This window comes from Schistocerca cancellata, chromosome 2 (assembly GCF_023864275.1).
Source record: "Schistocerca cancellata isolate TAMUIC-IGC-003103 chromosome 2, iqSchCanc2.1, whole genome shotgun sequence".
Lineage (NCBI taxonomy): Eukaryota > Metazoa > Arthropoda > Insecta > Orthoptera > Acrididae > Schistocerca > Schistocerca cancellata.
This window is the reverse complement of record NC_064627.1, coordinates 1,099,905,042-1,099,931,533: the sequence shown is the minus strand read 5'-3', so window position 1 is coordinate 1,099,931,533 and position 26,492 is coordinate 1,099,905,042. Positions and strand designations below refer to the sequence as shown.

The 26,492-nt window shown below is 53.3% G+C and overlaps 62 non-coding genes across 62 annotated transcripts; 55 read left to right on the top strand and 7 right to left on the bottom strand.

Moving 5' to 3' along the window:
- The first annotated feature begins 116 nt into the window (after positions 1-116).
- Positions 117-189, top strand: Trnav-cac (transfer RNA valine (anticodon CAC)). Its single transcript has one exon. It is a non-coding gene; the product is annotated as a tRNA-Val (tRNA).
- A 158-nt stretch (positions 190-347) lies between these two features.
- Positions 348-420, top strand: Trnav-aac (transfer RNA valine (anticodon AAC)). The gene has a single exon. It is a non-coding gene; the product is annotated as a tRNA-Val (tRNA).
- Positions 421-1,088: 668 nt separating this feature from the next.
- Positions 1,089-1,161, top strand: Trnav-cac (transfer RNA valine (anticodon CAC)). The gene has a single exon. It is a non-coding gene; the product is annotated as a tRNA-Val (tRNA).
- Positions 1,162-1,319: 158 nt separating this feature from the next.
- On the top strand, positions 1,320-1,392 carry Trnav-aac (transfer RNA valine (anticodon AAC)). The gene has a single exon. It is a non-coding gene; the product is annotated as a tRNA-Val (tRNA).
- A 668-nt stretch (positions 1,393-2,060) lies between these two features.
- Trnav-cac (transfer RNA valine (anticodon CAC)) lies at positions 2,061-2,133 on the top strand. The gene has a single exon. It is a non-coding gene; the product is annotated as a tRNA-Val (tRNA).
- A 158-nt stretch (positions 2,134-2,291) lies between these two features.
- Trnav-aac (transfer RNA valine (anticodon AAC)) lies at positions 2,292-2,364 on the top strand. The gene has a single exon. It is a non-coding gene; the product is annotated as a tRNA-Val (tRNA).
- Positions 2,365-2,558: 194 nt separating this feature from the next.
- On the bottom strand, positions 2,559-2,630 carry Trnap-agg (transfer RNA proline (anticodon AGG)). The gene has a single exon. It is a non-coding gene; the product is annotated as a tRNA-Pro (tRNA).
- Positions 2,631-3,032: 402 nt separating this feature from the next.
- Trnav-cac (transfer RNA valine (anticodon CAC)) lies at positions 3,033-3,105 on the top strand. The gene has a single exon. It is a non-coding gene; the product is annotated as a tRNA-Val (tRNA).
- A 158-nt stretch (positions 3,106-3,263) lies between these two features.
- Positions 3,264-3,336, top strand: Trnav-aac (transfer RNA valine (anticodon AAC)). The gene has a single exon. It is a non-coding gene; the product is annotated as a tRNA-Val (tRNA).
- A 668-nt stretch (positions 3,337-4,004) lies between these two features.
- Positions 4,005-4,077, top strand: Trnav-cac (transfer RNA valine (anticodon CAC)). Its single transcript has one exon. It is a non-coding gene; the product is annotated as a tRNA-Val (tRNA).
- A 158-nt stretch (positions 4,078-4,235) lies between these two features.
- Positions 4,236-4,308, top strand: Trnav-aac (transfer RNA valine (anticodon AAC)). Its single transcript has one exon. It is a non-coding gene; the product is annotated as a tRNA-Val (tRNA).
- Positions 4,309-4,976: 668 nt separating this feature from the next.
- Positions 4,977-5,049, top strand: Trnav-cac (transfer RNA valine (anticodon CAC)). Its single transcript has one exon. It is a non-coding gene; the product is annotated as a tRNA-Val (tRNA).
- A 158-nt stretch (positions 5,050-5,207) lies between these two features.
- Trnav-aac (transfer RNA valine (anticodon AAC)) lies at positions 5,208-5,280 on the top strand. Its single transcript has one exon. It is a non-coding gene; the product is annotated as a tRNA-Val (tRNA).
- Positions 5,281-5,948: 668 nt separating this feature from the next.
- Trnav-cac (transfer RNA valine (anticodon CAC)) lies at positions 5,949-6,021 on the top strand. Its single transcript has one exon. It is a non-coding gene; the product is annotated as a tRNA-Val (tRNA).
- Positions 6,022-6,179: 158 nt separating this feature from the next.
- Trnav-aac (transfer RNA valine (anticodon AAC)) lies at positions 6,180-6,252 on the top strand. The gene has a single exon. It is a non-coding gene; the product is annotated as a tRNA-Val (tRNA).
- A 194-nt stretch (positions 6,253-6,446) lies between these two features.
- Trnap-agg (transfer RNA proline (anticodon AGG)) lies at positions 6,447-6,518 on the bottom strand. Its single transcript has one exon. It is a non-coding gene; the product is annotated as a tRNA-Pro (tRNA).
- A 402-nt stretch (positions 6,519-6,920) lies between these two features.
- Positions 6,921-6,993, top strand: Trnav-cac (transfer RNA valine (anticodon CAC)). The gene has a single exon. It is a non-coding gene; the product is annotated as a tRNA-Val (tRNA).
- Positions 6,994-7,151: 158 nt separating this feature from the next.
- Trnav-aac (transfer RNA valine (anticodon AAC)) lies at positions 7,152-7,224 on the top strand. Its single transcript has one exon. It is a non-coding gene; the product is annotated as a tRNA-Val (tRNA).
- Positions 7,225-7,892: 668 nt separating this feature from the next.
- Positions 7,893-7,965, top strand: Trnav-cac (transfer RNA valine (anticodon CAC)). Its single transcript has one exon. It is a non-coding gene; the product is annotated as a tRNA-Val (tRNA).
- Positions 7,966-8,123: 158 nt separating this feature from the next.
- Trnav-aac (transfer RNA valine (anticodon AAC)) lies at positions 8,124-8,196 on the top strand. Its single transcript has one exon. It is a non-coding gene; the product is annotated as a tRNA-Val (tRNA).
- A 668-nt stretch (positions 8,197-8,864) lies between these two features.
- Trnav-cac (transfer RNA valine (anticodon CAC)) lies at positions 8,865-8,937 on the top strand. The gene has a single exon. It is a non-coding gene; the product is annotated as a tRNA-Val (tRNA).
- Positions 8,938-9,095: 158 nt separating this feature from the next.
- Positions 9,096-9,168, top strand: Trnav-aac (transfer RNA valine (anticodon AAC)). Its single transcript has one exon. It is a non-coding gene; the product is annotated as a tRNA-Val (tRNA).
- A 194-nt stretch (positions 9,169-9,362) lies between these two features.
- Positions 9,363-9,434, bottom strand: Trnap-agg (transfer RNA proline (anticodon AGG)). The gene has a single exon. It is a non-coding gene; the product is annotated as a tRNA-Pro (tRNA).
- A 402-nt stretch (positions 9,435-9,836) lies between these two features.
- Trnav-cac (transfer RNA valine (anticodon CAC)) lies at positions 9,837-9,909 on the top strand. The gene has a single exon. It is a non-coding gene; the product is annotated as a tRNA-Val (tRNA).
- Positions 9,910-10,067: 158 nt separating this feature from the next.
- Positions 10,068-10,140, top strand: Trnav-aac (transfer RNA valine (anticodon AAC)). Its single transcript has one exon. It is a non-coding gene; the product is annotated as a tRNA-Val (tRNA).
- A 194-nt stretch (positions 10,141-10,334) lies between these two features.
- On the bottom strand, positions 10,335-10,406 carry Trnap-agg (transfer RNA proline (anticodon AGG)). The gene has a single exon. It is a non-coding gene; the product is annotated as a tRNA-Pro (tRNA).
- A 402-nt stretch (positions 10,407-10,808) lies between these two features.
- On the top strand, positions 10,809-10,881 carry Trnav-cac (transfer RNA valine (anticodon CAC)). Its single transcript has one exon. It is a non-coding gene; the product is annotated as a tRNA-Val (tRNA).
- A 158-nt stretch (positions 10,882-11,039) lies between these two features.
- Trnav-aac (transfer RNA valine (anticodon AAC)) lies at positions 11,040-11,112 on the top strand. Its single transcript has one exon. It is a non-coding gene; the product is annotated as a tRNA-Val (tRNA).
- A 668-nt stretch (positions 11,113-11,780) lies between these two features.
- Positions 11,781-11,853, top strand: Trnav-cac (transfer RNA valine (anticodon CAC)). Its single transcript has one exon. It is a non-coding gene; the product is annotated as a tRNA-Val (tRNA).
- A 158-nt stretch (positions 11,854-12,011) lies between these two features.
- Trnav-aac (transfer RNA valine (anticodon AAC)) lies at positions 12,012-12,084 on the top strand. Its single transcript has one exon. It is a non-coding gene; the product is annotated as a tRNA-Val (tRNA).
- Positions 12,085-12,752: 668 nt separating this feature from the next.
- Positions 12,753-12,825, top strand: Trnav-cac (transfer RNA valine (anticodon CAC)). Its single transcript has one exon. It is a non-coding gene; the product is annotated as a tRNA-Val (tRNA).
- A 158-nt stretch (positions 12,826-12,983) lies between these two features.
- Positions 12,984-13,056, top strand: Trnav-aac (transfer RNA valine (anticodon AAC)). The gene has a single exon. It is a non-coding gene; the product is annotated as a tRNA-Val (tRNA).
- Positions 13,057-13,724: 668 nt separating this feature from the next.
- Trnav-cac (transfer RNA valine (anticodon CAC)) lies at positions 13,725-13,797 on the top strand. Its single transcript has one exon. It is a non-coding gene; the product is annotated as a tRNA-Val (tRNA).
- A 158-nt stretch (positions 13,798-13,955) lies between these two features.
- Trnav-aac (transfer RNA valine (anticodon AAC)) lies at positions 13,956-14,028 on the top strand. Its single transcript has one exon. It is a non-coding gene; the product is annotated as a tRNA-Val (tRNA).
- A 194-nt stretch (positions 14,029-14,222) lies between these two features.
- Trnap-agg (transfer RNA proline (anticodon AGG)) lies at positions 14,223-14,294 on the bottom strand. Its single transcript has one exon. It is a non-coding gene; the product is annotated as a tRNA-Pro (tRNA).
- Positions 14,295-14,696: 402 nt separating this feature from the next.
- Positions 14,697-14,769, top strand: Trnav-cac (transfer RNA valine (anticodon CAC)). The gene has a single exon. It is a non-coding gene; the product is annotated as a tRNA-Val (tRNA).
- Positions 14,770-14,927: 158 nt separating this feature from the next.
- On the top strand, positions 14,928-15,000 carry Trnav-aac (transfer RNA valine (anticodon AAC)). Its single transcript has one exon. It is a non-coding gene; the product is annotated as a tRNA-Val (tRNA).
- Positions 15,001-15,668: 668 nt separating this feature from the next.
- Positions 15,669-15,741, top strand: Trnav-cac (transfer RNA valine (anticodon CAC)). The gene has a single exon. It is a non-coding gene; the product is annotated as a tRNA-Val (tRNA).
- Positions 15,742-15,899: 158 nt separating this feature from the next.
- Positions 15,900-15,972, top strand: Trnav-aac (transfer RNA valine (anticodon AAC)). The gene has a single exon. It is a non-coding gene; the product is annotated as a tRNA-Val (tRNA).
- Positions 15,973-16,640: 668 nt separating this feature from the next.
- Trnav-cac (transfer RNA valine (anticodon CAC)) lies at positions 16,641-16,713 on the top strand. Its single transcript has one exon. It is a non-coding gene; the product is annotated as a tRNA-Val (tRNA).
- A 158-nt stretch (positions 16,714-16,871) lies between these two features.
- Trnav-aac (transfer RNA valine (anticodon AAC)) lies at positions 16,872-16,944 on the top strand. Its single transcript has one exon. It is a non-coding gene; the product is annotated as a tRNA-Val (tRNA).
- Positions 16,945-17,138: 194 nt separating this feature from the next.
- Positions 17,139-17,210, bottom strand: Trnap-agg (transfer RNA proline (anticodon AGG)). Its single transcript has one exon. It is a non-coding gene; the product is annotated as a tRNA-Pro (tRNA).
- A 402-nt stretch (positions 17,211-17,612) lies between these two features.
- Positions 17,613-17,685, top strand: Trnav-cac (transfer RNA valine (anticodon CAC)). Its single transcript has one exon. It is a non-coding gene; the product is annotated as a tRNA-Val (tRNA).
- A 158-nt stretch (positions 17,686-17,843) lies between these two features.
- Positions 17,844-17,916, top strand: Trnav-aac (transfer RNA valine (anticodon AAC)). Its single transcript has one exon. It is a non-coding gene; the product is annotated as a tRNA-Val (tRNA).
- Positions 17,917-18,584: 668 nt separating this feature from the next.
- Positions 18,585-18,657, top strand: Trnav-cac (transfer RNA valine (anticodon CAC)). The gene has a single exon. It is a non-coding gene; the product is annotated as a tRNA-Val (tRNA).
- Positions 18,658-18,815: 158 nt separating this feature from the next.
- On the top strand, positions 18,816-18,888 carry Trnav-aac (transfer RNA valine (anticodon AAC)). Its single transcript has one exon. It is a non-coding gene; the product is annotated as a tRNA-Val (tRNA).
- A 194-nt stretch (positions 18,889-19,082) lies between these two features.
- Trnap-agg (transfer RNA proline (anticodon AGG)) lies at positions 19,083-19,154 on the bottom strand. The gene has a single exon. It is a non-coding gene; the product is annotated as a tRNA-Pro (tRNA).
- Positions 19,155-19,556: 402 nt separating this feature from the next.
- Positions 19,557-19,629, top strand: Trnav-cac (transfer RNA valine (anticodon CAC)). The gene has a single exon. It is a non-coding gene; the product is annotated as a tRNA-Val (tRNA).
- A 158-nt stretch (positions 19,630-19,787) lies between these two features.
- Trnav-aac (transfer RNA valine (anticodon AAC)) lies at positions 19,788-19,860 on the top strand. Its single transcript has one exon. It is a non-coding gene; the product is annotated as a tRNA-Val (tRNA).
- Positions 19,861-20,528: 668 nt separating this feature from the next.
- On the top strand, positions 20,529-20,601 carry Trnav-cac (transfer RNA valine (anticodon CAC)). The gene has a single exon. It is a non-coding gene; the product is annotated as a tRNA-Val (tRNA).
- Positions 20,602-20,759: 158 nt separating this feature from the next.
- Positions 20,760-20,832, top strand: Trnav-aac (transfer RNA valine (anticodon AAC)). The gene has a single exon. It is a non-coding gene; the product is annotated as a tRNA-Val (tRNA).
- A 668-nt stretch (positions 20,833-21,500) lies between these two features.
- Positions 21,501-21,573, top strand: Trnav-cac (transfer RNA valine (anticodon CAC)). The gene has a single exon. It is a non-coding gene; the product is annotated as a tRNA-Val (tRNA).
- Positions 21,574-21,731: 158 nt separating this feature from the next.
- On the top strand, positions 21,732-21,804 carry Trnav-aac (transfer RNA valine (anticodon AAC)). Its single transcript has one exon. It is a non-coding gene; the product is annotated as a tRNA-Val (tRNA).
- Positions 21,805-22,472: 668 nt separating this feature from the next.
- Trnav-cac (transfer RNA valine (anticodon CAC)) lies at positions 22,473-22,545 on the top strand. Its single transcript has one exon. It is a non-coding gene; the product is annotated as a tRNA-Val (tRNA).
- Positions 22,546-22,703: 158 nt separating this feature from the next.
- Trnav-aac (transfer RNA valine (anticodon AAC)) lies at positions 22,704-22,776 on the top strand. Its single transcript has one exon. It is a non-coding gene; the product is annotated as a tRNA-Val (tRNA).
- Positions 22,777-23,444: 668 nt separating this feature from the next.
- Trnav-cac (transfer RNA valine (anticodon CAC)) lies at positions 23,445-23,517 on the top strand. The gene has a single exon. It is a non-coding gene; the product is annotated as a tRNA-Val (tRNA).
- Positions 23,518-23,675: 158 nt separating this feature from the next.
- On the top strand, positions 23,676-23,748 carry Trnav-aac (transfer RNA valine (anticodon AAC)). Its single transcript has one exon. It is a non-coding gene; the product is annotated as a tRNA-Val (tRNA).
- A 667-nt stretch (positions 23,749-24,415) lies between these two features.
- Trnav-cac (transfer RNA valine (anticodon CAC)) lies at positions 24,416-24,488 on the top strand. The gene has a single exon. It is a non-coding gene; the product is annotated as a tRNA-Val (tRNA).
- A 158-nt stretch (positions 24,489-24,646) lies between these two features.
- On the top strand, positions 24,647-24,719 carry Trnav-aac (transfer RNA valine (anticodon AAC)). The gene has a single exon. It is a non-coding gene; the product is annotated as a tRNA-Val (tRNA).
- Positions 24,720-25,387: 668 nt separating this feature from the next.
- Positions 25,388-25,460, top strand: Trnav-cac (transfer RNA valine (anticodon CAC)). Its single transcript has one exon. It is a non-coding gene; the product is annotated as a tRNA-Val (tRNA).
- A 158-nt stretch (positions 25,461-25,618) lies between these two features.
- Positions 25,619-25,691, top strand: Trnav-aac (transfer RNA valine (anticodon AAC)). The gene has a single exon. It is a non-coding gene; the product is annotated as a tRNA-Val (tRNA).
- Positions 25,692-26,359: 668 nt separating this feature from the next.
- On the top strand, positions 26,360-26,432 carry Trnav-cac (transfer RNA valine (anticodon CAC)). Its single transcript has one exon. It is a non-coding gene; the product is annotated as a tRNA-Val (tRNA).
- Positions 26,433-26,492: the final 60 nt, after the last annotated feature.

The window sequence follows — 26,492 nt, the reverse complement described above, 5'->3', positions numbered from 1 at the left end:
AGCCCTCGGCTGCGATGGGTTTCAGGCTGTCAAAAGAACTATGGTGTGTGCATGCGCGGACGAGAGAAAGGCTGAGGCGTATTCGAGTGCACAAGGAGGGACTGAGCGTGTCCGTCGTTTCCGTAGTGTAGCGGTTATCACGTCTGCTTCACACGCAGAAGGTCCCCGGTTCGATCCCGGGCGGGAACAGTATTTTCCTGCCTATGTCGTATTGTACTCCAGTGAGCCTCGTCGTGTGTGGATCTGCTGCATGTCCCTTCGTTTTGCAAGTACCACATTTATTGAATTTTTTAGTTACGATGGCAACATCACTACAAGTTGTCTATGAAGTAAGGTGCACATAAGCAGTTTCCGTGGTGTAGCGGTTATCACGTCTGCCTAACACGCAGAAGGTCCCCGGTTCGATCCCGGGCGGAAACACTTTTTCATCACTTTAAGCGAGACTTACTAACATGCATCTGCTACCATCTGTACCCGAAACCTTCGTAACTGCCTTCACGCGTCGGACCAGAGTGTCAATTGCTCACATCAAATAAGAAATTCATTTGATATTGGCGGCGAGCTTTTTGCGCTGACTCAGCCACTGACGTGCGATCAGTTTGCACAAAACGCTAGGGCTCGACCGGTATTTGAACCCGGGACCTCCTGCACCCTAAGCAGGAATCATACCCCTAGACCAACGAGCCCTGTGACACGTCGCATGCCAGTTACTCCAGTCCCTCGATGTCTTCCAGGGTGCTCTGGAAGTCTCGTGTAGGCTGGCGGGATGGAGGCGGCGCGAATTCCCGCGGTCGGCGGCCTTCCTGGGCTATTGGTACCTTCATGTAGAGCTGCCGCTAGGCGCGCACTGCCTGCTGCTAAGGAGGTGATTGTTTTTGCTGATGTGACTTGCAATAACGACTACGCGAAACGCCGCTATCTCGTTAGGGGTGCTACGGCAGACACCCTCTCGGGCACCCTGAAGACTTCTTGAGCCCTCGGCTGCGATGGGTTTCAGGCTGTCAAAAGAACTATGGTGTGTGCATGCGCGGACGAGAGAAAGGCTGAGGCGTATTCGAGTGCACAAGGAGGGACTGAGCGTGTCCGTCGTTTCCGTAGTGTAGCGGTTATCACGTCTGCTTCACACGCAGAAGGTCCCCGGTTCGATCCCGGGCGGGAACAGTATTTTCCTGCCTATGTCGTATTGTACTCCAGTGAGCCTCGTCGTGTGTGGATCTGCTGCATGTCCCTTCGTTTTGCAAGTACCACATTTATTGAATTTTTTAGTTACGATGGCAACATCACTACAAGTTGTCTATGAAGTAAGGTGCACATAAGCAGTTTCCGTGGTGTAGCGGTTATCACGTCTGCCTAACACGCAGAAGGTCCCCGGTTCGATCCCGGGCGGAAACACTTTTTCATCACTTTAAGCGAGACTTACTAACATGCATCTGCTACCATCTGTACCCGAAACCTTCGTAACTGCCTTCACGCGTCGGACCAGAGTGTCAATTGCTCACATCAAATAAGAAATTCATTTGATATTGGCGGCGAGCTTTTTGCGCTGACTCAGCCACTGACGTGCGATCAGTTTGCACAAAACGCTAGGGCTCGACCGGTATTTGAACCCGGGACCTCCTGCACCCTAAGCAGGAATCATACCCCTAGACCAACGAGCCCTGTGACACGTCGCATGCCAGTTACTCCAGTCCCTCGATGTCTTCCAGGGTGCTCTGGAAGTCTCGTGTAGGCTGGCGGGATGGAGGCGGCGCGAATTCCCGCGGTCGGCGGCCTTCCTGGGCTATTGGTACCTTCATGTAGAGCTGCCGCTAGGCGCGCACTGCCTGCTGCTAAGGAGGTGATTGTTTTTGCTGATGTGACTTGCAATAACGACTACGCGAAACGCCGCTATCTCGTTAGGGGTGCTACGGCAGACACCCTCTCGGGCACCCTGAAGACTTCTTGAGCCCTCGGCTGCGATGGGTTTCAGGCTGTCAAAAGAACTATGGTGTGTGCATGCGCGGACGAGAGAAAGGCTGAGGCGTATTCGAGTGCACAAGGATGGACTGAGCGTGTCCGTCGTTTCCGTAGTGTAGCGGTTATCACGTCTGCTTCACACGCAGAAGGTCCCGGGTTCGATCCCGGGCGGGAACAGTATTTTCCTGCCTATGTCGTATTGTACTCCAGTGAGCCTCGTCGTGTGTGGATCTGCTGCATGTCCCTTCGTTTTGCAAGTACCACATTTATTGAATTTTTTAGTTACGATGGCAACATCACTACAAGTTGTCTATGAAGTAAGGTGCACATAAGCAGTTTCCGTGGTGTAGCGGTTATCACGTCTGCCTAACACGCAGAAGGTCCCCGGTTCGATCCCGGGCGGAAACACTTTTTCATCACTTTAAGCGAGACTTACTAACATGCATCTGCTACCACCTGTACCCGAAACCTTCGTAACTGCCTTCACGCGTCGGACCAGAGTGTCAATTGCTCACATCAAATAAGAAATTCATTTGATATTGGCGGCGAGCTTTTTGCGCTGACTCAGCCACTGACGTGCGATCAGTTTGCACAAAACGCTAGGGCTCGTCCGGGATTTGAACCCGGGACCTCCTGCACCCTAAGCAGGAATCATACCCCTAGACCAACGAGCCCTGTGACACGTTGCATGCCAGTTACTCCAGTCCCTCGATGTCTTCCAGGCTGCTCTGGAAGTCTCGTGTTGGCTGGCGGGATGGAGGCGGCGCTAATTCCCGCGGTCGGCGGCCTTCCTGGGCTATTGGTACCTTCATGTAGAGCTGCCGCTGGGCGCGCACTGCCTGCTGCTAAGGAGGTGATTGTTTTTGCTGATGTGACTTGCAATAACGACTGCGCGAAACGCCGCTATCTCGTTAGGGGTGCTACGGCAGACACCCTCTCGGGCACCCCGAAGACTTCTTGAGCCCTCGGCTGCGATGGGTTTCAGGCTGTCAAAAGAACTATGGTGTGTGCATGCGCGGACGAGAGAAAGGCTGAGGCGTATTCGAGTGCACAAGGAGGGACTGAGGGTGTCCGTCGTTTCCGTAGTGTAGCGGTTATCACGTCTGCTTCACACGCAGAAGGTCCCCGGTTCGATCCCGGGCGGGAACAGTATTTTCCTGCCTATGTCGTATTGTACTCCAGTGAGCCTCGTCGTGTGTGGATCTGCTGCATGTCCCTTCGTTTTGCAAGTACCACATTTATTGAATTTTTTAGTTACGATGGCAACATCACTACAAGTTGTCTATGAAGTAAGGTGCACATAAGCAGTTTCCGTGGTGTAGCGGTTATCACGTCTGCCTAACACGCAGAAGGTCCCCGGTTCGATCCCGGGCGGAAACACTTTTTCATCACTTTAAGCGAGACTAACTAACATGCATCTGCTACCACCTGTACCCGAAACCTTCGTAACTGCCTTCACGCGTCGGACAGGAGTGTCAATTGCTCACATCAAATAAGAAATTCATTTGATATTGGCGGCGAGCTTTTTGCGCTGACTCAGCCACTGACGTGCGATCAGTTTGCACAAAACGCTAGGGCTCGACCGGTATTTGAACCCGGGACCTCCTGCACCCTAAGCAGGAATCATACCCCTAGACCAACGAGCCCTGTGACACGTCGCATGCCAGTTACTCCAGTCCCTCGATGTCTTCCAGGGTGCTCTGGAAGTCTCGTGTAGGCTGGCGGGATGGAGGCGGCGCGAATTCCCGCGGTCGGCGGCCTTCCTGGGCTATTGGTACCTTCATGTAGAGCTGCCGCTAGGCGCGCACTGCCTGCTGCTAAGGAGGTGATTGTTTTTGCTGATGTGACTTGCAATAACGACTACGCGAAACGCCGCTATCTCGTTAGGGGTGCTACGGCAGACACCCTCTCGGGCACCCTGAAGACTTCTTGAGCCCTCGGCTGCGATGGGTTTCAGGCTGTCAAAAGAACTATGGTGTGTGCATGCGCGGACGAGAGAAAGGCTGAGGCGTATTCGAGTGCACAAGGATGGACTGAGCGTGTCCGTCGTTTCCGTAGTGTAGCGGTTATCACGTCTGCTTCACACGCAGAAGGTCCCCGGTTCGATCCCGGTCGGGAACAGTATTTTCCTGCCTATGTCGTATTGTACTCCAGTGAGCCTCGTCGTGTGTGCATCTGCTGCATGTCCCTTCGTTTTGCAAGTACCACATTTATTGAATTTTTTAGTTACGATGGCAACATCACTACAAGTTGTCTATGAAGTAAAGTGCACATAAGCAGTTTCCGTGGTGTAGCGGTTATCACGTCTGCCTAACACGCAGAAGGTCCCCGGTTCGATCCAGGGCGGAAACACTTTTTCATCACTTTAAGCGAGACTTACTAACATGCATCTGCTACCATCTGTACCCGAAACCTTCGTAACTGCCTTCACGCGTCGGACCAGAGTGTCAATTGCTCACATCAAATAAGAAATTCATTTGATATTGGCGGCGAGCTTTTTGCGCTGACTCAGCCACTGACGTGCGATCAGTTTGCACAAAACGCTAGGGCTCGACCGGTATTTGAACCCGGGACCTCCTGCACCCTAAGCAGGAATCATACCCCTAGACCAACGAGCCCTGTGACACGTCGCATGCCAGTTACTCCAGTCCCTCGATGTCTTCCAGGGTGCTCTGGAAGTCTCGTGTAGGCTGGCGGGATGGAGGCGGCGCGAATTCCCGCGGTCGGCGGCCTTCCTGGGCTATTGGTACCTTCATGTAGAGCTGCCGCTAGGCGCGCACTGCCTGCTGCTAAGGAGGTGATTGTTTTTGCTGATGTGACTTGCAATAACGACTACGCGAAACGCCGCTATCTCGTTAGGGGTGCTACGGCAGACACCCTCTCGGGCACCCTGAAGACTTCTTGAGCCCTCGGCTGCGATGGGTTTCAGGCTGTCAAAAGAACTATGGTGTGTGCATGCGCGGCCGAGAGAAAGGCTGAGGCGTATTCGAGTGCACATGGATGGACTGAGCGTGTCCGTCGTTTCCGTAGTGTAGCGGTTATCACGTCTGCTTCACACGCAGAAGGTCCCGGGTTCGATCCCGGGCGGGAACAGTATTTTCCTGCCTATGTCGTATTGTACTCCAGTGAGCCTCGTCGTGTGTGGATCTGCTGCATGTCCCTTCGTTTTGCAAGTACCAAATTTATTGAATTTTTTAGTTACGATGGCAACATCACTACAAGTTGTCTATGAAGTAAGGTGCACATAAGCAGTTTCCGTGGTGTAGCGGTTATCACGTCTGCCTAACACGCAGAAGGTCCCCGGTTCGATCCCGGGCGGAAACACTTTTTCATCACTTTAAGCGAGACTTACTAACATGCATCTGCTACCATCTGTACCCGAAACCTTCGTAACTGCCTTCACGCGTCGGACCAGAGTGTCAATTGCTCACATCAAATAAGAAATTCATTTGATATTGGCGGCGAGCTTTTTGCGCTGACTCAGCCACTGACGTGCGATCAGTTTGCACAAAACGCTAGGGCTCGACCGGTATTTGAACCCGGGACCTCCTGCACCCTAAGCAGGAATCATACCCCTAGACCAACGAGCCCTGTGACACGTCGCATGCCAGTTACTCCAGTCCCTCTATGTCTTCCAGGGTGCTCTGGAAGTCTCGTGTAGGCTGGCGGGATTGAGGCGGCGCGAATTCCCGCGGTCGGCGGCCTTCCTGGGCTATTGGTACCTTCATGTAGAGCTGCCGCTAGGCGCGCACTGCCTGCTGCTAAGGAGGTGATTGTTTTTGCTGATGTGACTTGCAATAACGACTACGCGAAACGCCGCTATCTCGTTAGGGGTGCTACGGCAGACACCCTCTCGGGCACCCTGAAGACTTCTTGAGCCCTCGGCTGCGATGGGTTTCAGGCTGTCAAAAGAACTATGGTGTGTGCATGCGCGGACGAGAGAAAGGCTGAGGCGTATTCGAGTGCACAAGGATGGACTGAGCGTGTCCGTCGTTTCCGTAGTGTAGCGGTTATCACGTCTGCTTCACACGCGGAAGGTCCCGGGTTCGATCCAGGGCGGGAACAGTATTTTCCTGCCTATGTCGTATTGTACTCCAGTGAGCCTCGTCGTGTGTGGATCTGCTGCATGTCCCTTCGTTTTGCAAGTACCACATTTATTGAATTTTTTAGTTACGATGGCAACATCACTACAAGTTGTCTATGAAGTAAGGTGCACATAAGCAGTTTCCGTGGTGTAGCGGTTATCACGTCTGCCTAACACGCAGAAGGTCCCCGGTTCGATCCCGGGCGGAAACACTTTTTCATCACTTTAAGCGAGACTTACTAACATGCATCTGCTACCATCTGTACCCGAAACCTTCGTAACTGCCTTCACGCGTCGGACCAGAGTGTCAATTGCTCACATCAAATAAGAAATTCATTTGATATTGGCGGCGAGCTTTTTGCGCTGACTCAGCCACTGACGTGCGATCAGTTTGCACAAAACGCTAGGGCTCGTCCGGGATTTGAACCCGGGACCTCCTGCACCCTAAGCAGGAATCATACCCCTAGACCAACGAGCCCTGTGACACGTAGCATGCCAGTTACTCCAGTCCCTCGATGTCTTCCAGGGTGCTCTGGAAGTCTCGTGTTGGCTGGCGGGATGGAGGCGGCGCTAATTCCCGCGGTCGGCGGCCTTCCTGGGCTATTGGTACCTTCATGTAGAGCTGCCGCTGGGCGCGCACTGCCTGCTGCTAAGGAGGTGATTGTTTTTGCTGATGTGACTTGCAATAACGACTGCGCGAAACGCCGCTATCTCGTTAGGGGTGCTACGGCAGACACCCTCTCGGGCACCCCGAAGACTTCTTGAGCCCTCGGCTGCGATGGGTTTCAGGCTGTCAAAAGAACTATGGTGTGTGCATGCGCGGACGAGAGAAAGGCTGAGGCGTATTCGAGTGCACAAGGATGGACTGAGCGTGTCCGTCGTTTCCGTAGTGTAGCGGTTATCACGTCTGCTTCACACGCAGAAGGTCCCCGGTTCGATCCCGGTCGGGAACAGTATTTTCCTGCCTATGTCGTATTGTACTCCAGTGAGCCTCGTCGTGTGTGCATCTGCTGCATGTCCCTTCGTTTTGCAAGTACCACATTTATTGAATTTTTTAGTTACGATGGCAACATCACTACAAGTTGTCTATGAAGTAAGGTGCACATAAGCAGTTTCCGTGGTGTAGCGGTTATCACGTCTGCCTAACACGCAGAAGGTCCCCGGTTCGATCCCGGGCGGAAACACTTTTTCATCACTTTAAGCGAGACTTACTAACATGCATCTGCTACCATCTGTACCCGAAACCTTCGTAACTGCCTTCACGCGTCGGACCAGAGTGTCAATTGCTCACATCAAATAAGAAATTCATTTGATATTGGCGGCGAGCTTTTTGCGCTGACTCAGCCACTGACGTGCGATCAGTTTGCACAAAACGCTAGGGCTCGACCGGTATTTGAACCCGGGACCTCCTGCACCCTAAGCAGGAATCATACCCCTAGACCAACGAGCCCTGTGACACGTCGCATGCCAGTTACTCCAGTCCCTCGATGTCTTCCAGGGTGCTCTGGAAGTCTCGTGTAGGCTGGCGGGATGGAGGCGGCGCGAATTCCCGCGGTCGGCGGCCTTCCTGGGCTATTGGTACCTTCATGTAGAGCTGCCGCTAGGCGCGCACTGCCTGCTGCTAAGGAGGTGATTGTTTTTGCTGATGTGACTTGCAATAACGACTACGCGAAACGCCGCTATCTCGTTAGGGGTGCTACGGCAGACACCCTCTCGGGCACCCTGAAGACTTCTTGAGCCCTCGGCTGCGATGGGTTTCAGGCTGTCAAAAGAACTATGGTGTGTGCATGCGCGGACGAGAGAAAGGCTGAGGCGTATTCGAGTGCACAAGGATGGACTGAGCGTGTCCGTCGTTTCCGTAGTGTAGCGGTTATCACGTCTGCTTCACACGCAGAAGGTCCCGGGTTCGATCCCGGGCGGGAACAGTATTTTCCTGCCTATGTCGTATTGTACTCCAGTGAGCCTCGTCGTGTGTGGATCTGCTGCATGTCCCTTCGTTTTGCAAGTACCACATTTATTGAATTTTTTAGTTACGATGGCAACATCACTACAAGTTGTCTATGAAGTAAGGTGCACATAAGCAGTTTCCGTGGTGTAGCGGTTATCACGTCTGCGTAACACGCAGAAGGTCCCCGGTTCGATCCCGGGCGGAAACACTTTTTCATCACTTTAAGCGAGACTTACTAACATGCATCTGCTACCATCTGTACCCGAAACCTTCGTAACTGCCTTCACGCGTCGGACCAGAGTGTCAATTGCTCACATCAAATAAGAAATTCATTTGATATTGGCGGCGAGCTTTTTGCGCTGACTCAGCCACTGACGTGCGATCAGTTTGCACAAAACGCTAGGGCTCGACCGGTATTTGAACCCGGGACCTCCTGCACCCTAAGCAGGAATCATACCCCTAGACCAACGAGCCCTGTGACACGTCGCATGCCAGTTACTCCAGTCCCTCGATGTCTTCCAGGGTGCTCTGGAAGTCTCGTGTAGGCTGGCGGGATGGAGGCGGCGCGAATTCCCGCGGTCGTCGGCCTTCCTGGGCTATTGGTACCTTCATGTAGAGCTGCCGCTAGGCGCGCACTGCCTGCTGCTAAGGAGGTGATTGTTTTTGCTGATGTGACTTGCAATAACGACTACGCGAAACGCCGCTATCTCGTTAGGGGTGCTACGGCAGACACCCTCTCGGGCACCCTGAAGACTTCTTGAGCCCTCGGCTGCGATGGGTTTCAGGCTGTCAAAAGAACTATGGTGTGTGCATGCGCGGACGAGAGAAAGGCTGAGGCGTATTCGAGTGCACAAGGATGGACTGAGCGTGTCCGTCGTTTCCGTAGTGTAGCGGTTATCACGTCTGCTTCACACGCAGAAGGTCCCGGGTTCGATCCCGGGCGGGAACAGTATTTTCCTGCCTATGTCGTATTGTACTCCAGTGAGCCTCGTCGTGTGTGGATCTGCTGCATGTCCCTTCGTTTTGCAAGTACCAAATTTATTGAATTTTTTAGTTACGATGGCAACATCACTACAAGTTGTCTATGAAGTAAGGTGCACATAAGCAGTTTCCGTGGTGTAGCGGTTATCACGTCTGCCTAACACGCAGAAGGTCCGCGGTTCGATCCCGGGCGGAAACACTTTTTCATCACTTTAAGCGAGACTTACTAACATGCATCTGCTACCATCTGTACCCGAAACCTTCGTAACTGCCTTCACGCGTCGGACCAGAGTGTCAATTGCTCACATCAAATAAGAAATTCATTTGATATTGGCGGCGAGCTTTTTGCGCTGACTCAGCCACTGACGTGCGATCAGTTTGCACAAAACGCTAGGGCTCGTCCGGGATTTGAACCCGGGACCTCCTGCACCCTAAGCAGGAATCATACCCCTAGACCAACGAGCCCTGTGACACGTCGCATGCCAGTTACTCCAGTCCCTCGATGTCTTCCAGGGTGCTCTGGAAGTCTCGTGTAGGCTGGCGGGATGGAGGCGGCGCGAATTCCCGCGGTCGGCGGCCTTCCTGGGCTATTGGTACCTTCATGTAGAGCTGCCGCTAGGCGCGCACTGCCTGCTGCTAAGGAGGTGATTGTTTTTGCTGATGTGACTTGCAATAACGACTACGCGAAACGCCGCTATCTCGTTAGGGGTGCTACGGCAGACACCCTCTCGGGCACCCTGAAGACTTCTTGAGCCCTCGGCTGCGATGGGTTTCAGGCTGTCAAAAGAACTATGGTGTGTGCATGCGCGGACGAGAGAAAGGCTGAGGCGTATTCGAGTGCACAAGGATGGACTGAGCGTGTCCGTCGTTTCCGTAGTGTAGCGGTTATCACGTCTGCTTCACACGCAGAAGGTCCCGGGTTCGATCCCGGGCGGGAACAGTATTTTCCTGCCTATGTCGTATTGTACTCCAGTGAGCCTCGTCGTGTGTGGATCTGCTGCATGTCCCTTCGTTTTGCAAGTACCAAATTTATTGAATTTTTTAGTTACGATGGCAACATCACTACAAGTTGTCTATGAAGTAAGGTGCACATAAGCAGTTTCCGTGGTGTAGCGGTTATCACGTCTGCCTAACACGCAGAAGGTCCCCGGTTCGATCCCGGGCGGAAACACTTTTTCATCACTTTAAGCGAGACTTACTAACATGCATCTGCTACCATCTGTACCCGAAACCTTCGTAACTGCCTTCACGCGTCGGACCAGAGTGTCAATTGCTCACATCAAATAAGAAATTCATTTGATATTGGCGGCGAGCTTTTTGCGCTGACTCAGCCACTGACGTGCGATCAGTTTGCACAAAACGCTAGGGCTCGTCCGGGATTTGAACCCGGGACCTCCTGCACCCTAAGCAGGAATCATACCCCTAGACCAACGAGCCCTGTGACACGTCGCATGCCAGTTACTCCAGTCCCTCGATGTCTTCCAGGGTGCTCTGGAAGTCTCGTGTAGGCTGGCGGGATGGAGGCGGCGCGAATTCCCGCGGTCGGCGGCCTTCCTGGGCTATTGGTACCTTCATGTAGAGCTGCCGCTAGGCGCGCACTGCCTGCTGCTAAGGAGGTGATTGTTTTTGCTGATGTGACTTGCAATAACGACTACGCGAAACGCCGCTATCTCGTTAGGGGTGCTACGGCAGACACCCTCTCGGGCACCCTGAAGACTTCTTGAGCCCTCGGCTGCGATGGGTTTCAGGCTGTCAAAAGAACTATGGTGTGTGCATGCGCGGACGAGAGAAAGGCTGAGGCGTATTCGAGTGCACAAGGAGGGACTGAGCGTGTCCGTCGTTTCCGTAGTGTAGCGGTTATCACGTCTGCTTCACACGCAGAAGGTCCCCGGTTCGATCCCGGGCGGGAACAGTATTTTCCTGCCTATGTCGTATTGTACTCCAGTGAGCCTCGTCGTGTGTGCATCTGCTGCATGTCCCTTCGTTTTGCAAGTACCACATTTATTGAATTTTTTAGTTACGATGGCAACATCACTACAAGTTGTCTATGAAGTAAGGTGCACATAAGCAGTTTCCGTGGTGTAGCGGTTATCACGTCTGCCTAACACGCAGAAGGTCCCCGGTTCGATCCAGGGCGGAAACACTTTTTCATCACTTTAAGCGAGACTTACTAACATGCATCTGCTACCATCTGTACCCGAAACCTTCGTAACTGCCTTCACGCGTCGGACCAGAGTGTCAATTGCACACATCAAATAAGAAATTCATTTGATATTGGCGGCGAGCTTTTTGCGCTGACTCAGCCACTGACGTGCGATCAGTTTGCACAAAACGCTAGGGCTCGACCGGTATTTGAACCCGGGACCTCCTGCACCCTAAGCAGGAATCATACCCCTAGACCAACGAGCCCTGTGACACGTCGCATGCCAGTTACTCCAGTCCCTCGATGTCTTCCAGGGTGCTCTGGAAGTCTCGTGTAGGCTGGCGGGATGGAGGCGGCGCTAATTCCCGCGGTCGGCGGCCTTCCTGGGCTATTGGTACCTTCATGTAGAGCTGCCGCTGGGCGCGCACTGCCAGCTGCTAAGGAGGTGATTGTTTTTGCTGATGTGACTTGCAATAACGACTGCGCGAAACGCCGCTATCTCGTTAGGGGTGCTACGGCAGACACCCTCTCGGGCACCCCGAAGACTTCTTGAGCCCTCGGCTGCAATGGGTTTCAGGCTGTCAAAAGAACTATGGTGTGTGCATGCGCGGACGAGAGAAAGGCTGAGGCGTATTCGAGTGCACAAGGATGGACTGAGCGTGTCCGTCGTTTCCGTAGTGTAGCGGTTATCACGTCTGCTTCACACGCAGAAGGTCCCCGGTTCGATCCCGGTCGGGAACAGTATTTTCCTGCCTATGTCGTATTGTACTCCAGTGAGCCTCGTCGTGTGTGGATCTGCTGCATGTCCCTTCGTTTTGCAAGTACCACATTTATTGAATTTTTTAGTTACGATGGCAACATCACTACAAGGTGTCTATGAAGTAAGGTGCACATAAGCAGTTTCCGTGGTGTAGCGGTTATCACGTCTGCCTAACACGCAGAAGGTCCCCGGTTCGATCCCGGGCGGAAACACTTTTTCATCACTTTAAGCGAGACTTACTAACATGCATCTGCTACCATCTGTACCCGAAACCTTCGTAACTGCCTTCACGCGTCGGACCAGAGTGTCAATTGCTCACATCAAATAAGAAATTCATTTGATATTGGCGGCGAGCTTTTTGCGCTGACTCAGCCACTGACGTGCGATCAGTTTGCACAAAACGCTAGGGCTCGACCGGTATTTGAACCCGGGACCTCCTGCACCCTAAGCAGGAATCATACCCCTAGACCAACGAGCCCTGTGACACGTCGCATGCCAGTTACTCCAGTCCCTCGATGTCTTCCAGGGTGCTCTGGAAGTCTCGTGTAGGCTGGCGGGATGGAGGCGGCGCGAATTCCCGCGGTCGGCGGCCTTCCTGGGCTATTGGTACCTTCATGTAGAGCTGCCGCTGGGCGCGCACTGCCTGCTGCTAAGGAGGTGATTGTTTTTGCTGATGTGACTTGCAATAACGACTGCGCGAAACGCCGCTATCTCGTTAGGGGTGCTACGGCAGACACCCTCTCGGGCACCCCGAAGACTTCTTGAGCCCTCGGCTGCGATGGGTTTCAGGCTGTCAAAAGAACTATGGTGTGTGCATGCGCGGACGAGAGAAAGGCTGAGGCGTATTCGAGTGCACAAGGAGGGACTGAGCGTGTCCGTCGTTTCCGTAGTGTAGCGGTTATCACGTCTGCTTCACACGCAGAAGGTCCCCGGTTCGATCCCGGGCGGGAACAGTATTTTCCTGCCTATGTCGTATTGTACTCCAGTGAGCCTCGTCGTGTGTGGATCTGCTGCATGTCCCTTCGTTTTGCAAGTACCACATTTATTGAATTTTTTAGTTACGATGGCAACATCACTACAAGTTGTCTATGAAGTAAGGTGCACATAAGCAGTTTCCGTGGTGTAGCGGTTATCACGTCTGCCTAACACGCAGAAGGTCCCCGGTTCGATCCAGGGCGGAAACACTTTTTCATCACTTTAAGCGAGACTTACTAACATGCATCTGCTACCATCTGTACCCGAAACCTTCGTAACTGCCTTCACGCGTCGGACCAGAGTGTCAATTGCTCACATCAAATAAGAAATTCATTTGATATTGGCGGCGAGCTTTTTGCGCTGACTCAGCCACTGACGTGCGATCAGTTTGCACAAAACGCTAGGGCTCGACCGGTATTTGAACCCGGGACCTCCTGCACCCTAAGCAGGAATCATACCCCTAGACCAACGAGCCCTGTGACACGTCGCATGCCAGTTACTCCAGTCCCTCGATGTCTTCCAGGGTGCTCTGGAAGTCTCGTGTAGGCTGGCGGGATGGAGGCGGCGCGAATTCCCGCGGTCGGCGGCCTTCCTGGGCTATTGGTACCTTCATGTAGAGCTGCCGCTAGGCGCGCACTGCCTGCTGCTAAGGAGGTGATTGTTTTTGCTGATGTGACTTGCAATAACGACTACGCGAAACGCCGCTATCTCGTTAGGGGTGCTACGGCAGACACCCTCTCGGGCACCCTGAAGACTTCTTGAGCCCTCGGCTGCGATGGGTTTCAGGCTGTCAAAAGAACTATGGTGTGTGCATGCGCGGACGAGAGAAAGGCTGAGGCGTATTCGAGTGCACAAGGATGGACTGAGCGTGTCCGTCGTTTCCGTAGTGTAGCGGTTATCACGTCTGCTTCACACGCAGAAGGTCCCGGGTTCGATCCCGGGCGGGAACAGTATTTTCCTGCCTATGTCGTATTGTACTCCAGTGAGCCTCGTCGTGTGTGGATCTGCTGCATGTCCCTTCGTTTTGCAAGTACCAAATTTATTGAATTTTTTAGTTACGATGGCAACATCACTACAAGTTGTCTATGAAGTAAGGTGCACATAAGCAGTTTCCGTGGTGTAGCGGTTATCACGTCTGCCTAACACGCAGAAGGTCCCCGGTTCGATCCCGGGCGGAAACACTTTTTCATCACTTTAAGCGAGACTTACTAACATGCATCTGCTACCATCTGTACCCGAAACCTTCGTAACTGCCTTCACGCGTCGGACCAGAGTGTCAATTGCTCACATCAAATAAGAAATTCATTTGATATTGGCGGCGAGCTTTTTGCGCTGACTCAGCCACTGACGTGCGATCAGTTTGCACAAAACGCTAGGGCTCGTCCGGGATTTGAACCCGGGACCTCCTGCACCCTAAGCAGGAATCATACCCCTAGACCAACGAGCCCTGTGACACGTCGCATGCCAGTTACTCCAGTCCCTCGATGTCTTCCAGGGTGCTCTGGAAGTCTCGTGTAGGCTGGCGGGATGGAGGCGGCGCGAATTCCCGCGGTCGGCGGCCTTCCTGGGCTATTGGTACCTTCATGTAGAGCTGCCGCTAGGCGCGCACTGCCTGCTGCTAAGGAGGTGATTGTTTTTGCTGATGTGACTTGCAATAACGACTACGCGAAACGCCGCTATCTCGTTAGGGGTGCTACGGCAGACACCCTCTCGGGCACCCTGAAGACTTCTTGAGCCCTCGGCTGCGATGGGTTTCAGGCTGTCAAAAGAACTATGGTGTGTGCATGCGCGGACGAGAGAAAGGCTGAGGCGTATTCGAGTGCACAAGGAGGGACTGAGCGTGTCCGTCGTTTCCGTAGTGTAGCGGTTATCACGTCTGCTTCACACGCAGAAGGTCCCCGGTTCGATCCCGGGCGGGAACAGTATTTTCCTGCCTATGTCGTATTGTACTCCAGTGAGCCTCGTCGTGTGTGGATCTGCTGCATGTCCCTTCGTTTTGCAAGTACCACATTTATTGAATTTTTTAGTTACGATGGCAACATCACTACAAGTTGTCTATGAAGTAAGGTGCACATAAGCAGTTTCCGTGGTGTAGCGGTTATCACGTCTGCCTAACACGCAGAAGGTCCCCGGTTCGATCCAGGGCGGAAACACTTTTTCATCACTTTAAGCGAGACTTACTAACATGCATCTGCTACCATCTGTACCCGAAACCTTCGTAACTGCCTTCACGCGTCGGACCAGAGTGTCAATTGCTCACATCAAATAAGAAATTCATTTGATATTGGCGGCGAGCTTTTTGCGCTGACTCAGCCACTGACGTGCGATCAGTTTGCACAAAACGCTAGGGCTCGACCGGTATTTGAACCCGGGACCTCCTGCACCCTAAGCAGGAATCATACCCCTAGACCAACGAGCCCTGTGACACGTCGCATGCCAGTTACTCCAGTCCCTCGATGTCTTCCAGGGTGCTCTGGAAGTCTCGTGTAGGCTGGCGGGATGGAGGCGGCGCGAATTCCCGCGGTCGGCGGCCTTCCTGGGCTATTGGTACCTTCATGTAGAGCTGCCGCTAGGCGCGCACTGCCTGCTGCTAAGGAGGTGATTGTTTTTGCTGATGTGACTTGCAATAACGACTACGCGAAACGCCGCTATCTCGTTAGGGGTGCTACGGCAGACACCCTCTCGGGCACCCCGAAGACTTCTTGAGCCCTCGGCTGCGATGGGTTTCAGGCTGTCAAAAGAACTATGGTGTGTGCATGCGCGGACGAGAGAAAGGCTGAGGCGTATTCGAGTGCACAAGGATGGACTGAGCGTGTCCGTCGTTTCCGTAGTGTAGCGGTTATCACGTCTGCTTCACACGCAGAAGGTCCCGGGTTCGATCCCGGGCGGGAACAGTATTTTCCTGCCTATGTCGTATTGTACTCCAGTGAGCCTCGTCGTGTGTGGATCTGCTGCATGTCCCTTCGTTTTGCAAGTACCAAATTTATTGAATTTTTTAGTTACGATGGCAACATCACTACAAGTTGTCTATGAAGTAAGGTGCACATAAGCAGTTTCCGTGGTGTAGCGGTTATCACGTCTGCCTAACACGCAGAAGGTCCCCGGTTCGATCCAGGGCGGAAACACTTTTTCATCACTTTAAGCGAGACTTACTAACATGCATCTGCTACCATCTGTACCCGAAACCTTCGTAACTGCCTTCACGCGTCGGACCAGAGTGTCAATTGCTCACATCAAATAAGAAATTCATTTGATATTGGCGGCGAGCTTTTTGCGCTGACTCAGCCACTGACGTGCGATCAGTTTGCACAAAACGCTAGGGCTCGACCGGTATTTGAACCCGGGACCTCCTGCACCCTAAGCAGGAATCATACCCCTAGACCAACGAGCCCTGTGACACGTCGCATGCCAGTTACTCCAGTCCCTCGATGTCTTCCAGGGTGCTCTGGAAGTCTCGTGTAGGCTGGCGGGATGGAGGCGGCGCGAATTCCCGCGGTCGGCGGCCTTCCTGGGCTATTGGTACCTTCATGTAGAGCTGCCGCTAGGCGCGCACTGCCTGCTGCTAAGGAGGTGATTGTTTTTGCTGATGTGACTTGCAATAACGACTACGCGAAACGCCGCTATCTCGTTAGGGGTGCTACGGCAGACACCCTCTCGGGCACCCTGAAGACTTCTTGAGCCCTCGGCTGCGATGGGTTTCAGGCTGTCAAAAGAACTATGGTGTGTGCATGCGCGGACGAGAGAAAGGCTGAGGCGTATTCGAGTGCACAAGGATGGACTGAGCGTGTCCGTCGTTTCCGTAGTGTAGCGGTTATCACGTCTGCTTCACACGCAGAAGGTCCCGGGTTCGATCCCGGGCGGGAACAGTATTTTCCTGCCTATGTCGTATTGTACTCCAGTGAGCCTCGTCGTGTGTGGATCTGCTGCATGTCCCTTCGTTTTGCAAGTACCAAATTTATTGAATTTTTTAGTTACGATGGCAACATCACTACAAGTTGTCTATGAAGTAAGGTGCACATAAGCAGTTTCCGTGGTGTAGCGGTTATCACGTCTGCCTAACACGCAGAAGGTCCCCGGTTCGATCCCGGGCGGAAACACTTTTTCATCACTTTAAGCGAGACTTACTAACATGCATCTGCTACCATCTGTACCCGAAACCTTCGTAACTGCCTTCACGCGTCGGACCAGAGTGTCAATTGCTCACATCAAATAAGAAATTCATTTGATATTGGCGGCGAGCTTTTTGCGCTGACTCAGCCACTGACGTGCGATCAGTTTGCACAAAACGCTAGGGCTCGTCCGGGATTTGAACCCGGGACCTCCTGCACCCTAAGCAGGAATCATACCCCTAGACCAACGAGCCCTGTGACACGTCGCATGCCAGTTACTCCAGTCCCTCGATGTCTTCCAGGGTGCTCTGGAAGTCTCGTGTAGGCTGGCGGGATGGAGGCGGCGCGAATTCCCGCGGTCGGCGGCCTTCCTGGGCTATTGGTACCTTCATGTAGAGCTGCCGCTAGGCGCGCACTGCCTGCTGCTAAGGAGGTGATTGTTTTTGCTGATGTGACTTGCAATAACGACTACGCGAAACGCCGCTATCTCGTTAGGGGTGCTACGGCAGACACCCTCTCGGGCACCCTGAAGACTTCTTGAGCCCTCGGCTGCGATGGGTTTCAGGCTGTCAAAAGAACTATGGTGTGTGCATGCGCGGACGAGAGAAAGGCTGAGGCGTATTCGAGTGCACAAGGAGGGACTGAGCGTGTCCGTCGTTTCCGTAGTGTAGCGGTTATCACGTCTGCTTCACACGCAGAAGGTCCCCGGTTCGATCCCGGGCGGGAACAGTATTTTCCTGCCTATGTCGTATTGTACTCCAGTGAGCCTCGTCGTGTGTGGATCTGCTGCATGTCCCTTCGTTTTGCAAGTACCACATTTATTGAATTTTTTAGTTACGATGGCAACATCACTACAAGTTGTCTATGAAGTAAGGTGCACATAAGCAGTTTCCGTGGTGTAGCGGTTATCACGTCTGCCTAACACGCAGAAGGTCCCCGGTTCGATCCAGGGCGGAAACACTTTTTCATCACTTTAAGCGAGACTTACTAACATGCATCTGCTACCATCTGTACCCGAAACCTTCGTAACTGCCTTCACGCGTCGGACCAGAGTGTCAATTGCTCACATCAAATAAGAAATTCATTTGATATTGGCGGCGAGCTTTTTGCGCTGACTCAGCCACTGACGTGCGATCAGTTTGCACAAAACGCTAGGGCTCGACCGGTATTTGAACCCGGGACCTCCTGCACCCTAAGCAGGAATCATACCCCTAGACCAACGAGCCCTGTGACACGTCGCATGCCAGTTACTCCAGTCCCTCGATGTCTTCCAGGGTGCTCTGGAAGTCTCGTGTAGGCTGGCGGGATGGAGGCGGCGCGAATTCCCGCGGTCGGCGGCCTTCCTGGGCTATTGGTACCTTCATGTAGAGCTGCCGCTAGGCGCGCACTGCCTGCTGCTAAGGAGGTGATTGTTTTTGCTGATGTGACTTGCAATAACGACTACGCGAAACGCCGCTATCTCGTTAGGGGTGCTACGGCAGACACCCTCTCGGGCACCCTGAAGACATCTTGAGCCCTCGGCTGCGATGGGTTTCAGGCTGTCAAAAGAACTATGGTGTGTGCATGCGCGGACGAGAGAAAGGCTGAGGCGTATTCGAGTGCACAAGGATGGACTGAGCGTGTCCGTCGTTTCCGTAGTGTAGCGGTTATCACGTCTGCTTCACACGCAGAAGGTCCCGGGTTCGATCCCGGGCGGGAACAGTATTTTCCTGCCTATGTCGTATTGTACTCCAGTGAGCCTCGTCGTGTGTGCATCTGCTGCATGTCCCTTCGTTTTGCAAGTACCACATTTATTGAATTTTTTAGTTACGATGGCAACATCACTACAAGTTGTCTATGAAGTAAGGTGCACATAAGCAGTTTCCGTGGTGTAGCGGTTATCACGTCTGCCTAACACGCAGAAGGTCCCCGGTTCGATCCCGGGCGGAAACACTTTTTCATCACTTGAAGCGAGACTTACTAACATGCATCTGCTACCATCTGTACCCGAAACCTTCGTAACTGCCTTCACGCGTCGGACCAGAGTGTCAATTGCTCACATCAAATAAGAAATTCATTTGATATTGGCGGCGAGCTTTTTGCGCTGACTCAGCCACTGACGTGCGATCAGTTTGCACAAAACGCTAGGGCTCGTCCGGGATTTGAACCCGGGACCTCCTGCACCCTAAGCAGGAATCATACCCCTAGACCAACGAGCCCTGTGACACGTCGCATGCCAGTTACTCCAGTCCCTCGATGTCTTCCAGGGTGCTCTGGAAGTCTCGTGTAGGCTGGCGGGATGGAGGCGGCGCGAATTCCCGCGGTCGGCGGCCTTCCTGGGCTATTGGTACCTTCATGTAGAGCTGCCGCTAGGCGCGCACTGCCTGCTGCTAAGGAGGTGATTGTTTTTGCTGATGTGACTTGCAATAACGACTACGCGAAACGCCGCTATCTCGTTAGGGGTGCTACGGCAGACACCCTCTCGGGCACCCTGAAGACTTCTTGAGCCCTCGGCTGCGATGGGTTTCAGGCTGTCAAAAGAACTATGGTGTGTGCATGCGCGGACGAGAGAAAGGCTGAGGCGTATTCGAGTGCACAAGGAGGGACTGAGCGTGTCCGTCGTTTCCGTAGTGTAGCGGTTATCACGTCTGCTTCACACGCAGAAGGTCCCCGGTTCGATCCCGGGCGGGAACAGTATTTTCCTGCCTATGTCGTATTGTACTCCAGTGAGCCTCGTCGTGTGTGGATCTGCTGCATGTCCCTTCGTTTTGCAAGTACCACATTTATTGAATTTTTTAGTTACGATGACAACATCACTACAAGTTGTCTATGAAGTAAGGTGCACATAAGCAGTTTCCGTGGTGTAGCGGTTATCACGTCTGCCTAACACGCAGAAGGTCCCCGGTTCGATCCCGGGCGGAAACACTTTTTCATCACTTTAAGCGAGACTTACTAACATGCATCTGCTACCATCTGTACCCGAAACCTTCGTAACTGCCTTCACGCGTCGGACCAGAGTGTCAATTGCTCACATCAAATAAGAAATTCATTTGATATTGGCGGCGAGCTTTTTGCGCTGACTCAGCCACTGACGTGCGATCAGTTTGCACAAAACGCTAGGGCTCGACCGGTATTTGAACCCGGGACCTCCTGCACCCTAAGCAGGAATCATACCCCTAGACCAACGAGCCCTGTGACACGTCGCATGCCAGTTACTCCAGTCCCTCGATGTCTTCCAGGGTGCTCTGGAAGTCTCGTGTAGGCTGGCGGGATGGAGGCGGCGCGAATTCCCGCGGTCGGCGGCCTTCCTGGGCTATTGGTACCTTCATGTAGAGCTGCCGCTGGGCGCGCACTGCCAGCTGCTAAGGAGGTGATTGTTTTTGCTGATGTGACTTGCAATAACGACTGCGCGAAACGCCGCTATCTCGTTAGGGGTGCTACGGCAGACACCCTCTCGGGCACCCCGAAGACTTCTTGAGCCCTCGGCTGCAATGGGTTTCAGGCTGTCAAAAGAACTATGGTGTGTGCATGCGCGGACGAGAGAAAGGCTGGGGCGTATTCGAGTGCACAAGGATGGACTGAGCGTGTCCGTCGTTTCCGTAGTGTAGCGGTTATCACGTCTGCTTCACACGCAGAAGGTCCCCGGTTCGATCCCGGTCGGGAACAGTATTTTCCTGCCTATGTCGTATTGTACTCCAGTGAGCCTCGTCGTGTGTGGATCTGCTGCATGTCCCTTCGTTTTGCAAGTACCACATTTATTGAATTTTTTAGTTACGATGGCAACATCACTACAAGTTGTCTATGAAGTAAGGTGCACATAAGCAGTTTCCGTGGTGTAGCGGTTATCACGTCTGCCTAACACGCAGAAGGTCCCCGGTTCGATCCCGGGCGGAAACACTTTTTCATCACTTTAAGCGAGACTTACTAACATGCATCTGCTACCATCTGTACCCGAAACCTTCGTAACTGCCTTCACGCGTCGGACCAGAGTGTCAATTGCTCACATCAAATAAGAAATTCATTTGATATTGGCGGCGAGCTTTTTGCGCTGACTCAGCCACTGACGTGCGATCAGTTTGCACAAAACGCTAGGGCTCGACCGGTATTTGAACCCGGGACCTCCTGCACCCTAAGCAGGAATCATACCCCTAGACCAACGAGCCCTGTGACACGTCGCATGCCAGTTACTCCAGTCCCTCGATGTCTTCCAGGGTGCTCTGGAAGTCTCGTGTAGGCTGGCGGGATGGAGGCGGCGCGAATTCCCGCGGTCGGCGGCCTTCCTGGGCTATTGGTACCTTCATGTAGAGCTGCCGCTGGGCGCGCACTGCCTGCTGCTAAGGAGGTGATTGTTTTTGCTGATGTGACTTGCAATAACGACTGCGCGAAACGCCGCTATCTCGTTAGGGGTGCTACGGCAGACACCCTCTCGGGCACCCCGAAGACTTCTTGAGCCCTCGGCTGCGATGGGTTTCAGGCTGTCAAAAGAACTATGGTGTGTGCATGCGCGGACGAGAGAAAGGCTGAGGCGTATTCGAGTGCACAAGGAGGGACTGAGCGTGTCCGTCGTTTCCGTAGTGTAGCGGTTATCACGTCTGCTTCACACGCAGAAGGTCCCCGGTTCGATCCCGGGCGGGAACAGTATTTTCCTGCCTATGTCGTATTGTACTCCAGTGAGCCTCGTCGTGTGTGCATCTGCTGCATGTCCCTTCGTTTTGCAAGTACCACATTTATTGAATTTTTTAGTTACGATGGCAACATCACTACAAGTTGTCTATGAAGTAAGGTGCACATAAGCAGTTTCCGTGGTGTAGCGGTTATCACGTCTGCCTAACACGCAGAAGTTCCCCGGTTCGATCCCGGGCGGAAACACTTTTTCATCACTTTAAGCGAGACTTACTAACATGCATCTGCTACCATCTGTACCCGAAACCTTCGTAACTGCCTTCACGCGTCGGACCAGAGTGTCAATTGCTCACATCAAATAAGAAATTCATTTGATATTGGCGGCGAGCTTTTTGCGCTGACTCAGCCACTGACGTGCGATCAGTTTGCACAAAACGCTAGGGCTCGACCGGTATTTGAACCCGGGACCTCCTGCACCCTAAGCAGGAATCATACCCCTAGACCAACGAGCCCTGTGACACGTCGCATGCCAGTTACTCCAGTCCCTCGATGTCTTCCAGGGTGCTCTGGAAGTCTCGTGTAGGCTGGCGGGATGGAGGCGGCGCGAATTCCCGCGGTCGGCGGCCTTCCTGGGCTATTGGTACCTTCATGTAGAGCTGCCGCTGGGCGCGCACTGCCAGCTGCTAAGGAGGTGATTGTTTTTGCTGATGTGACTTGCAATAACGACTGCGCGAAACGCCGCTATCTCGTTAGGGGTGCTACGGCAGACACCCTCTCGGGCACCCCGAAGACTTCTTGAGCCCTCGGCTGCAATGGGTTTCAGGCTGTCAAAAGAACTATGGTGTGTGCATGCGCGGACGAGAGAAAGGCTGGGGCGTATTCGAGTGCACAAGGATGGACTGAGCGTGTCCGTCGTTTCCGTAGTGTAGCGGTTATCACGTCTGCTTCACACGCAGAAGGTCCCCGGTTCGATCCCGGTCGGGAACAGTATTTTCCTGCCTATGTCGTATTGTACTCCAGTGAGCCTCGTCGTGTGTGCATCTGCTGCATGTCCCTTCGTTTTGCAAGTACCACATTTATTGAATTTTTTAGTTACGATGGCAACATCACTACAAGTTGTCTATGAAGTAAGGTGCACATAAGCAGTTTCCGTGGTGTAGCGGTTATCACGTCTGCCTAACACGCAGAAGTTCCCCGGTTCGATCCCGGGCGGAAACACTTTTTCATCACTTTAAGCGAGACTTACTAACATGCATCTGCTACCATCTGTACCCGAAACCTTCGTAACTGCCTTCACGCGTCGGACCAGAGTGTCAATTGCTCACATCAAATAAGAAATTCATTTGATATTGGCGGCGAGCTTTTTGCGCTGACTCAGCCACTGACGTGCGATCAGTTTGCACAAAACGCTAGGGCTCGACCGGTATTTGAACCCGGGACCTCCTGCACCCTAAGCAGGAATCATACGCCTAGACCAACGAGCCCTGTGACACGTCGCATGCCAGTTACTCCAGTCCCTCGATGTCTTCCAGGGTGCTCTGGAAGTCTCGTGTAGGCTGGCGGGATGGAGGCGGCGCGAATTCCCGCGGTCGGCGGCCTTCCTGGGCTATTGGTACCTTCATGTAGAGCTGCCGCTAGGCGCGCACTGCCTGCTGCTAAGGAGGTGATTGTTTTTGCTGATGTGACTTGCAATAACGACTGCGCGAAACGCCGCTATCTCGTTAGGGGTGCTACGGCAGACACCCTCTCGGGCACCCCGAAGACTTCTTGAGCCCTCGGCTGCAATGGGTTTCAGGCTGTCAAAAGAACTATGGTGTGTGCATGCGCGGACGAGAGAAAGGCTGAGGCGTATTCGAGTGCACAAGGATGGACTGAGCGTGTCCGTCGTTTCCGTAGTGTAGCGGTTATCACGTCTGCTTCACACGCAGAAGGTCCCCGTTTCGATCCCGGTCGGGAACAGTATTTTCCTGCCTATGTCGTATTGTACTCCAGTGAGCCTCGTCGTGTGTGCATCTGCTGCATGTCCCTTCGTTTTGCAAGTACCACATTTATTGAATTTTTTAGTTACGATGGCAACATCACTACAAGTTGTCTATGAAGTAAGGTGCACATAAGCAGTTTCCGTGGTGTAGCGGTTATCACGTCTGCCTAACACGCAGAAGGTCCCCGGTTCGATCCCGGGCGGAAACACTTTTTCATCACTTTAAGCGAGACTTACTAACATGCATCTGCTACCATCTGTACCCGAAACCTTCGTAACTGCCTTCACGCGTCGGACCAGAGTGTCAATTGCTCACATCAAATAAGAAATTCATTTGATATTGGCGGCGAGCTTTTTGCGCTGACTCAGCCACTGACGTGCGATCAGTTTGCACAAAACGCTAGGGCTCGACCGGTATTTGAACCCGGGACCTCCTGCACCCTAAGCAGGAATCATACCCCTAGACCAACGAGCCTGTGACACGTCGCATGCCAGTTACTCCAGTCCCTCGATGTCTTCCAGGGTGCTCTGGAAGTCTCGTGTAGGCTGGCGGGATGGAGGCGGCGCGAATTCCCGCGGTCGGCGGCCTTCCTGGGCTATTGGTACCTTCATGTAGAGCTGCCGCTGGGCGCGCACTGCCTGCTGCTAAGGAGGTGATTGTTTTTGCTGATGTGACTTGCAATAACGACTGCGCGAAACGCCGCTATCTCGTTAGGGGTGCTACGGCAGACACCCTCTCGGGCACCCCGAAGACTTCTTGAGCCCTCGGCTGCGATGGGTTTCAGGCTGTCAAAAGAACTATGGTGTGTGCATGCGCGGACGAGAGAAAGGCTGAGGCGTATTCGAGTGCACAAGGAGGGACTGAGCGTGTCCGTCGTTTCCGTAGTGTAGCGGTTATCACGTCTGCTTCACACGCAGAAGGTCCCCGGTTCGATCCCGGGCGGGAACAGTATTTTCCTGCCTATGTCGTATTGTACTCCAGTGAGCCTCGTCGTGTGTGCATCTGCTGCATGTCCCTTCGTTTTGCAAGTACCACATTTATTGAATTTTTTAGTTACGATGGCAACATCACTACAAGTTGTCTATGAAGTAAGGTGCACATAAGCAGTTTCCGTGGTGTAGCGGTTATCACGTCTGCCTAACACGCAGAAGTTCCCCGGTTCGATCCCGGGCGGAAACACTTTTTCATCACTTTAAGCGAGACTTACTAACATGCATCTGCTACCATCTGTACCCGAAACCTTCGTAACTGCCTTCACGCGTCGGACCAGAGTGTCAATTGCTCACATCAAATAAGAAATTCATTTGATATTGGCGGCGAGCTTTTTGCGCTGACTCAGCCACTGACGTGCGATCAGTTTGCACAAAACGCTAGGGCTCGACCGGTATTTGAACCCGGGACCTCCTGCACCCTAAGCAGGAATCATACCCCTAGACCAACGAGCCCTGTGACACGTCGCATGCCAGTTACTCCAGTCCCTCGATGTCTTCCAGGGTGCTCTGGAAGTCTCGTGTAGGCTGGCGGGATGGAGGCGGCGCGAATTCCCGCGGTCGGCGGCCTTCCTGGGCTATTGGTACCTTCATGTAGAGCTGCCGCTGGGCGCGCACTGCCAGCTGCTAAGGAGGTGATTGTTTTTGCTGATGTGACTTGCAATAACGACTGCGCGAAACGCCGCTATCTCGTTAGGGGTGCTACGGCAGACACCCTCTCGGGCACCCCGAAGACTTCTTGAGCCCTCGGCTGCAATGGGTTTCAGGCTGTCAAAAGAACTATGGTGTGTGCATGCGCGGACGAGAGAAAGGCTGGGGCGTATTCGAGTGCACAAGGATGGACTGAGCGTGTCCGTCGTTTCCGTAGTGTAGCGGTTATCACGTCTGCTTCACACGCAGAAGGTCCCCGGTTCGATCCCGGTCGGGAACAGTATTTTCCTGCCTATGTCGTATTGTACTCCAGTGAGCCTCGTCGTGTGTGCATCTGCTGCATGTCCCTTCGTTTTGCAAGTACCACATTTATTGAATTTTTTAGTTACGATGGCAACATCACTACAAGTTGTCTATGAAGTAAGGTGCACATAAGCAGTTTCCGTGGTGTAGCGGTTATCACGTCTGCCTAACACGCAGAAGTTCCCCGGTTCGATCCCGTGCGGAAACACTTTTTCATCACTTTAAGCGAGACTTACTAACATGCATCTGCTACCATCTGTACCCGAAACCTTCGTAACTGCCTTCACGCGTCGGACCAGAGTGTCAATTGCTCACATCAAATAAGAAATTCATTTGATATTGGCGGCGAGCTTTTTGCGCTGACTCAGCCACTGACGTGCGATCAGTTTGCACAAAACGCTAGGGCTCGACCGGTATTTGAACCCGGGACCTCCTGCACCCTAAGCAGGAATCATACGCCTAGACCAACGAGCCCTGTGACACGTCGCATGCCAGTTACTCCAGTCCCTCGATGTCTTCCAGGGTGCTCTGGAAGTCTCGTGTAGGCTGGCGGGATGGAGGCGGCGCGAATTCCCGCGGTCGGCGGCCTTCCTGGGCTATTGGTACCTTCATGTAGAGCTGCCGCTAGGCGCGCACTGCCTGCTGCTAAGGAGGTGATTGTTTTTGCTGATGTGACTTGCAATAACGACTGCGCGAAACGCCGCTATCTCGTTAGGGGTGCTACGGCAGACACCCTCTCGGGCACCCCGAAGACTTCTTGAGCCCTCGGCTGCAATGGGTTTCAGGCTGTCAAAAGAACTATGGTGTGTGCATGCGCGGACGAGAGAAAGGCTGAGGCGTATTCGAGTGCACAAGGATGGACTGAGCGTGTCCGTCGTTTCCGTAGTGTAGCGGTTATCACGTCTGCTTCACACGCAGAAGGTCCCCGGTTCGATCCCGGTCGGGAACAGTATTTTCCTGCCTATGTCGTATTGTACTCCAGTGAGCCTCGTCGTGTGTGCATCTGCTG